The following is a 9687-nucleotide window of genomic DNA, read 5'->3' as shown; positions in this document are numbered from 1 at the left end:
ATATGAAAAATGGAATTAAAAACTACCCGAAACATGAAAGCATATTTACAGAAATCTGGTAGAAAGGATAACAAAATCGATGAGAACATGAAAACAATTTCAACTACGTTCAAAGTATATTAAAACTTGATGTCCGTATCAACTGGTTAGGTTCGGGAAAAATTACAAACGATTCAATTTTGGATTGTAGGAGTATAAAAGCCCTACTAAAAGTGTTACGATAAACCGGTCGTTATTCATATCCATTGATACCATTATATTTATAAAACGAATTAACAAAAAAACCGAACTCCAAGGTAAATTCAACTAGAGGCTCTCAAGAGCCTGTGTCGCTCATCTGTATTTACTGATGCTTTGAAAATCATGTAAAATAAGGTTAAAATCATAATTAATAGTATTAGATATTAAATATTATAATGATATCTAAGATAATAACAAAAAACTGCAAAATTTTGGTAAAATTACTAACTCAGGGGCAGCAACCCTACAACGGGTTGTCAGATTCGTCTGAAAATTCCAGGGCAGATAAATCTAAATCTGATGAACATTTTTGCCACCTTTCAGATTTCCTCTAAATGCTTTAGTTTCAGAGATATCAACCAAAAACTGCATTTTACCCCTATGTTCTATTTTTAACGAAGTCGGCCATGATGGTTGGAAGGCGGGGTCATCATACAATTTTTTTAAACTAGATACCCTAATAATGATTATGGCAAAGTATGGTTAAATTTGTCACAGTAGTATCAGAGAAGAAGATTTTTGTAAAAGATTACAAAAATTTACGAAAAATTGTTAAAAATTGACTATTAAGGGCAATAACTCCTAAAGGGGTCGACTGACAATTTTGGTCATGACAACTTATTTGTAGATCTTACTTTGCTGAACATTATTGTTGTTTACAGTTTATCTCTATCTATAATAATATTCAAGATAATAACCAAAAACTGCAAAATTTCCTTAAAACTACCAATTCAGGCGGCAGCAACCCAACAACAGGTTGTCAGATTTGTCTGAAAATTTCAGGGCAGATAGATCTTGACCTGATAAGTCAGATTTACTCTAAATGCTTTGGTTTCATAGATATAAGCCAAAATCTACATTTTACCCCTATGTTCTATTTTTAGCCATGACGGCCATCTTGGTTGGTTGGCGGGGTCATCGGACACATTTTTTTAAAGTAGATACCCTAATGATGATTGTGGCCAAGTTTGGTTAAATTTGGCCCAGTGGTTTCAGAGGAGAAGATTTTTGTAAAAAGCTAACGACGACGGACGACGACGACGACGACGCCGCCGACGCCGACGACGGACACCAAATGATGAGAAAAGCTAACTTGGCCCTTCGGGCCAGGTGAGCTAAAAAGGGGGAGGTCTATGAAACCTGACAAAACCAAACACTCAAATATATAAACCAACGGTACGACTGGAAAACAGTTGTCATATTCCTTACTTGGTTCTTGGTAAATTCTTCTCAAGACTTTAAAAGACAACTGATATCATTACTATACGTGATGGGGTAAGATCATTGTTGAAGGAAGTACGGTGACCTGTAGTTGATAATACCCTGGAATTATTGCCTTTTTGGCGATAGTTGGAACCATATTTTTGTTAAGGAAACAGCAGCAAAACTTCACAACTCAAACACAAACCTTTAAAGGTTAACAGACGGTTCTCTACAGTTAAAAGATACAAGGCTACCAATTTTGTACGCCGTACGCGCGTTTCGTCTACATAACACACCATTGGCGCTCGAATCTAAACAGTTGGAAGGCAAAATCAAAGATTACGTAGTACCCAAAATTCCGAAAAGTAATGCAATATTTTACAACAGTAATGATACGAAAAATGGACATGTCATTGATATTTCATGTCAACACGCATATGCTGACTACTGGGATCGTGATACTCTCAGGGACGAAACGTCTACCAGCAGTGGCATCGACCCAGTGGTTGTAAAATCTAATCAAAGATACTAGGCTAATAATTATTACGTCAGACTCGAGTACGTTAGGCTGTTGACCTGAGAAACAATATAAATTTCATTTTTCTATTTCTTTCATATAAATTGACATTTCAATACAATTAAGAGAAATATATCCTTCCTGCGAAAGTTATGAAAAAGAAGACTTAAGACACTTTTCAGGTCATTTACGGTTATAGAAAACTAGAACTCCCTCCGGCTGATAACCTAAATTGATCACGGACTGACGAATAAGTCATTATAAAAAGAAGAATGAAAACGGTTGTTAAAAGATTTCAATGGAAATGCTGCCTTATTCAAGACTTATCCGGGAAAAAGCGTTATTATCTTAAGCTACGATAAAATTACCTTCTGTATTAAGATGTTTACCGTTATAAAGGTTTTCCGATTGACTTTGATCCTCTTTCATTGCATTGAATAAAATACGACAGAACAACATCTCTTTATAATACAATATGATCCCTGACCTAGTTATTTAGCCATGCCATTTCATATTGCAACTCTTTTAATTGTGCAATGGAAACTCGATGTTAATTGATGTATTTCAATGTAAATAAGGACAGAATTTTTATACTGTGTAATCAAAATTGGGTAAAAAGTAACATCTCTACATAGTAAAAAGTAAAATAACAAAAATACCGAACTCTAAGGAAAATTCAAAACGGAAAGTCCCTTATCAAATAGCAAAATCAAAAGTTCAAACACATCAAACGAATAGAAACCAATTGTCATATTTCGGACTTGGTACAGGCATTTCCTTATGTAGAAAATGGTGGATCAAACCTGGTTTTATTACATAGTCTGTTCTTAGTTCTGTGAAAGTAGATTCATTAACGTCACGCTTCTATTGAAAAAGAAATTGAATGGTTAGATGACTAGTCAGTTGTCATTTTCGGACATCAGAAAGACTCACGGACCTTCTTAAATGCATATGGTAGTTCCGTAGTAGTATTTGAAACTATTAAACACTCAGACTAGTCATTTCATTGAGTTCACGCTACTACGCTACTGAGGTCATAACGGGTCGAGGAAACCAATACTATTCAGATCATAATGTGAAGATGAGTCAACCTAAGGTCTCGAAATTAGAAAATAAAGTCTATCCAAACGAGGCTTAACATTAGTAATATCTAACATATAGATGAATACAGTATGGCTTTATCTCTCCGGGGAGGGATAACCGCTAGGGTTATATTTATACTAATTCTAGTTGTTTCCTGGTTGTATAGATGTCGGTGTTTTACACCCCAACAGCAAAAAATTGGTAAAAAAAAACGGACCAGGAAAAATTAATAGTAAGATAGAGCTGTTGACTGCCACTCGAAATATATGAAGAGTTGTTTAAGCATGAAATAATAAGACTTTCCGAGCAAAATCTTCAGCTGGTTTCTTTAACACGCATTAACGCTTGCCCTCTCCACACGCGTCATTAATTATGATCCGCAAGAAAGCCTTGCGTATCTCAACCTCAATACCCTCTCTCGAACAAAACCCGACAACAAACTGCACTGCTCAAAATTCATCGGACATCCCAACGATCAAACGCGTTTTGGAAATCCCTTATCGTCAGTTCAAACCTCCATTATCAGTTTGTTTTTATTGTATCAGATCTTTGGCTATTGTTTGAAGTGTTATCCTATTATTAAGAGTCACAAATGTCACAAAGTCTTCATGTATACCAAATCTTATATAGTTAGTGATGACTATAGTATCAGCTTAATACAATCAACTCGGGCAGCATTCGATCTTCCAATTAGTTGGGGTACGATAATTTGTAATGAAGCAACTGTTCTGGATTTGAATTTTGAAAGAAAAGTAAAAAAAAGTTAAATCAAAAGTACTTAGTTCTTGACGATTAAAGAACCATAACTTTCGAAAGAATTATTTGAAAAGAAAGAATTGCTGTTTTAGTTGTGACATTTTCAAAACATGTTATGTGATTCGGTGAACTTGAATCATAACGAGACATAAGAAAATTACCTCGTTTTGACGATCTTAGTTCCAAACTCTAGAACAACTATTCTAGCAATCATATAAATAAACTCATCATCGATACCAGGATTCGAATTGTGTACGATAGACGAGAGTTTCGTCTGTAAAATACTCATCAGTGATACTAAACGTGGCTTTTCTACATCAAGCATAAACTCGAAATAACAGGCATAACAATAACGCTAAACAGAATATCGTCTTCATAATTAATGAATACAAATCATGCTAAGTACGATTATCAGTTGATAAAACACTCTCAAAAATACATATTCATGCAAGAAAATATCTTCATTAATAGCATTGAACTTAGCAATTTATATAATATGGGTAAAATATGAATGTACACATATTTATATTTACCAGATAGATTTTCATCCGAGTCGACAATTGAGACCCCCTGACCACACAAGTGCAGATTGTCATAATAAAAAAAAAATGGCAATAAACGGGTTCAATGAAAATGTGTATTTCAAATTGCGTATTGCTAACCACCTCAACTTGATGTATTAGTTTCATGTTTGTTGCATAAATACGCAGCCTCCGTTGCAAGTTCTACATTTGCGTGAACTTTGAAATTTTCGAATTATACAAGCGTTGTCCAGTTTTTAATTTGGATTTCGTTTAATATTGTTTTTTGTAAAATCAGAATAGATAGAGTAGATTCATTTTACATCATACTGATGAAGGATATCCGAAATACTTATTGATATTTGTACTTCAAAATATCATAATATCATTTTAAACAGTAAATGTCATAAATGATTTTTATAAATAAAAAAATAAAATATCACTGGAGAATGACTATATCATGGCGGACATTTTGTTTTAATGGTTTATTGGTGACGGAAGTCATAGGGATGTTTATATAGATATTGTTTGCATGTAAGTAAATGGTATCATCTCAAACACTATATCATGAAGTCCAAATTTCAATCCGATAGCGACATGAATTAACTATATATTCTCCGTTTACATCGTATAAACAAGTACATTATATTTAATTTCTGATACCTCCGAGGACTGATGAGAAAGTTTCTATTGTCAAATATTTGACATTTAATATACCGAGCATTGATTTACAGTGTCAGACTGCACCATTCTACGAAGTGTCAGTTCTTAAAGCAAATAACAGTATCAATAAAGGTTTGTGGAATTTAGAAACGATTGTTGTCATTCGTTCTTACTTTTCTACGTGCGCTTTTTGTATCCGCAAAACTAATGGTCTCTAAAATGGCGTTAATCACCAACAAACAACTTTATGAATACGTAACTGCTTCACAAATGATATACCATATGCTATTATTACGAGTGGTTTTCAAACAGTTCATGGGTTCGTTATCAGTGTTGGTATTTAACTGATAACATAAATTAAGGGCATCTTTATTTTGACAAAATTTTGTTTTATGTTTACAATGAATTGTGAGTTCCAAGGACCCACTGATCTATACATGATTCATATAAGTATTTGTACCAGATTTACTCAAATTCCCTCCAATTTACAGTTAAATATCTGAAAACTTGATCTGACCACTGGAGTGTAAAATTGAGGCTTGATATGTGTAATAAAGCGGACATATACTGCATTCAATAGGTCCACGTATGAAATATGATCATTCATTTTGCATACTTACTAGGGAAGCTATTGAATCCTAAATACATAACCGCCTACAGTACTCCAGTAATGATGTCAATGTCAGACGATAATGGTTGACTGAGTTAACGACATGAAAAACTTGAATACAAATTTTGAGTTCACCTAAGGAAATCCACGTCGACACTTTTATAAATATTTAACGGTTGGTCTTTGCATAACTATCAAGAACATTTATGATTTTAAGAAAAAATAGTATTTGAATAAAGGCTCAAAAATGCTTTAATAGTTTTACCAACATAAATATCGAACAAAATAAAAATTTGCATCATCTTTTATAATCTTGTATTACTGATCATATTTGCTGTTATAACGTTTCACACTATCTATAACAGTTTTCAAAATAAAAGGCAAACAAGTTAAAACTGGAAAAGAATAGAATTTTAAGATCAATATATTATTCATTCATTTTGACATTTTTTTTAAATATTGTAAAGCCGTTCATATTTGCTGTTGACAGTTTCTGGTAATCCATAACAACTTTCAAGATAGAAGGCAAACACAGGAAAAGTGTCAACAACCGTCATTTGAGGTAAAGGAAATAACTTCAATAAGTTGTCGATATATAGTTTCAGTCATATTGGCATATTTGCAGATCTTGAATCAGTATAATTTTTTTTTTGCTGTTTTACAGGTTCTGTGTATCTATTATAGTTTTAAAAGGTTAACTGATTTTGTGTACATCTTGTATTGTTGATCATTGTTGCTGTTTTTAATTTTTGTTTTCTTATAATGATTGCAAGATAATTTAAAAAAATGATAAAATCGTTATCAATGCACAATAACTCCTGATATGGGTTCAATTTAGCCTCTCAGTCATTTTTTTATCTTTTATTTCTGATTTGTTTGTGTTTTTAGTTTATATCTATCTGAAGGATGTTCGCTACTCTGTTTCAAAATAACAAGCTTTTTAGAAGACTGTTATGAATAGATAGTATATATAAAACCAAACTTAAAAAGCAGAAAACAATGCAAGGACCGTGTCAATGTTTTTGAGGTAAACGCAATTGAAAATTAGGCAGGAAATGATTATCTCTAGATTTTTCATATATTTAACATTGGCACCTTTTTCTTTCAAATACTATGAAAAAATAACAAGGATTTTATAATATTTTCAAAACTGGCTGATTAAACTATATGTTATAAAATTATGAAAAGAAAAGTAGGGGTGAGCGGACAAAATTTTTAGTAGTATCGATTTCAGTGGTTCTTCCTCATAACTATGCTGGAGCAGTTATTTGGTGAGGAGCACACTCCTGTTAATAAAGTCAGTATAGTGAGAGCATAGGCGAGTGTAAGGGTTTAACTGAGATATGTTAACGCCATACGATGAAGAAGAAGGCATGTTAATGCTGAGAAATCGGAAGTTTACATTAGAAAAGTTGAAACCATCACTTTTTCCATAGATTCTATTTTGAAGTTGTCCATCTGTGTCAATATCGAGGAAAAGATCCAGATGTGAAGTAGACCTTATCCTCAAGTGCACAAGGATATCAGATTTCAGTTGTAAGCACTCATTGAAATGAGGGTTATTGAGTGACAGAAAATCATCAAAATTTTTGAAAGTGAAATGAAACAAGTTTGAAAGATGCTGTTTTCCTTTTGACTTGAAAGAAGGTTTTGTAAGAATTCTGCTTAAAATGAGTATTAAAATAAGTCGGCCAGTAGTGGTGCATAATTATGACCAATGGGAATAACCACAATTTGCTCATACATTATTCCACCAAATTCAACAAAAAGTAAAATAACAACAAAACCGAACTCCAAGGAAAATTCAAAACAGAAAGTCCCTTATCAAATGGCAAAATCAAAAGCTCAACCACATCAAACGAATGGAAAACAGCTGTCATATTCCTGAATTGGTACATGCATTTCCTTATGTAGAAAATGATAGGTTAAACCCGGTTTTTATACTAGCTAAACCTAAACCTCTCACTTGTACGACAGTCGCATAAAATTCCATTTTATTGACAACAATGTGTGAGCAAAACAGCCGTCAATAATAGGAAAATAAGTTGCTGATTTAAAAATCCAACATTTTGCTGATATCAACTTCGAGTCATTTTTGTGGGAATCAGTGTGGTTCTTCACAAAGTAAGATTTTAAATCATAGGTTGAACAATAAAGAGCAATAGATCCTATTAGGAGTTAACTAATTATTTTGTTATAGATAAAAATAGGTAGATATTGACATTTTAAACACTTTTACTTTTTCGTGTGTTACGGTAAAGATAATTAATCACCCAGTTCATTTATAAGATTTTAGTTTGGGTCAACTAAATTTATACGATTTATCTGGTTTACAGTTTGATTTAGAATACCGACATAGCTTGATAATACAATTAATTATCTAATTACTACCACAATTGTATATTGATAAGTATTGTAATTTTCATTGTTATTAATACATGTTATATCAGTATTACATACCTAATCTTGAACTATATCCTATTTTTTGGAAATTTATAGAAATTTATAAGTGACGTCACATTGTGCGTCGATCTCTTCGGCTAACATATAATACGTTGTTCGGCCGTTCCTATTTTATGTGCTGATTTAGCTTGTTTTACGTATTCGTTTTTATTCTGTAGTTAGTCAGCACTTCGGTGTTAACATGTATATCTATTATATAGTCATTTTTTATAAATTTACTGTTTGCAAAAGTATGAATTATTCTAAATACTAAGGATTTTCTTATCCCAGGCATATAGCCTTAGCCGTATTTGGCACAACTTTTTGGAACTTTAAATCCTCAATGCTCTTCAACTTTGTACTTGTTTTGGCTTTCGAACGTTTTTGATCTGAGCGTCACTGATGGGTCTTACGTAGACGAAACGCGCGTATGGCGTATTAAATTATAAGCCTGGTACCTTTTGATAGCTATTATTTGTGTGTGTCTCTGTCCTGTATGTTCTTCCATTTATTAGTATTGAGTCCTCTCATGTAATCTTGTCATTTTAATGTTATATTTAACATTGCCATAAAAGCGGGAGATTGGCTAGCCACAAAACCAGGTTCAACCCACCATTTTTTCTTAAAATGTCCTGTACCAAGTCAGGAAAATGGCCATTGTTATATTAATCTTCGTTTCTGTGTGTGTTGCATTTTAGTGTTGTGTTTCTGTTGTGTCGTTGTTCTCCTCTTATATTTGATGTGTTTCTCTCAGTTTTAGTTTGTAACCCGGATTTGTTTTTTTCTATCGATTTATGAATTTCGAATAGCGGTATACTACTGTTGCCTTTATTTACAACGTCAGGTGCTCTCCATTTACCAAGGTTTCCAAGTAATTATACAATTACTTGCGTTTAACTCTAAGCTTAAGCTGTGACGACCATTTTGGTTGATTGGCCGATAAATAATTGACAATCTATAAAATAGAAACCTTAAGAATCATCAATGTGAAGTCTGGTTTTAATTGGTTTCTTTGGTTCTGAGAAGAACATCGTTAAAAAAGAAAAGAAGGATGCCATGTGATTGCAAAAGCTTAAAACTCAAATTAGGCACATTGTTTGGAAAATAGTTTAACTTACGAACGTTCATTGTGTTAAGAGAAATAGAGGGACAACTGCAACGGCATTATTCGTTGAATTGATAAAGGAGTTGGGTCACTTAACTTAATGGATCTTTGAACAGACGGTGTCTCATTTATAACAAGTATTTTACCTTAGACATTTCTTACATATACGAATAAATGTAACCATTTGAAACTATTTCGCTAAAATTTTAATTTGTGAACATGAAGAATGTATGTACATTGTCATGTTTGATTATAGCAATTTTACAAACCATTCAAATTTCCTCCCAATTTTGAACGTTAAAGGGGCTGATGCAACGTCTCCTCCCTAATCTCCTTACCAGAATGCAATTAAGGAAAACGATGTTACATTTGTCTATACAAAAGAAATGTCCACTCTTACAAGAACATATTATAAATAATCAACAGCATTTGTCTTTCTGAGAGTTTCAAATTTTTATTATTATAACTTATTCTAAGCAACAATTTTGAATAAATATTTAAAATTTGAAATATTTACAAAACAACCAAAAACAACACAACATTTTTA

The 9687-nt window shown here is 32.7% G+C and overlaps 1 protein-coding gene across 1 annotated transcript in view; it reads right to left on the bottom strand.

The window, feature by feature from the left end:
• Positions 1-9687, bottom strand: part of LOC127700466 (ATP-dependent DNA helicase Q4-like) — a 243950-nt gene that overhangs the window by 95281 nt on the left and 138982 nt on the right. The window lies entirely within an intron of this gene.

The sequence above is a fragment of the Mytilus californianus genome, unplaced genomic scaffold (assembly GCF_021869535.1).
Source record: "Mytilus californianus isolate M0D057914Y unplaced genomic scaffold, xbMytCali1.0.p SCAF_5, whole genome shotgun sequence".
NCBI lineage: Eukaryota > Metazoa > Mollusca > Bivalvia > Mytilida > Mytilidae > Mytilus > Mytilus californianus.
The sequence above is the reverse complement of the archived record's forward strand: the minus strand, read 5'-3'. Positions and strand labels throughout refer to the sequence as shown.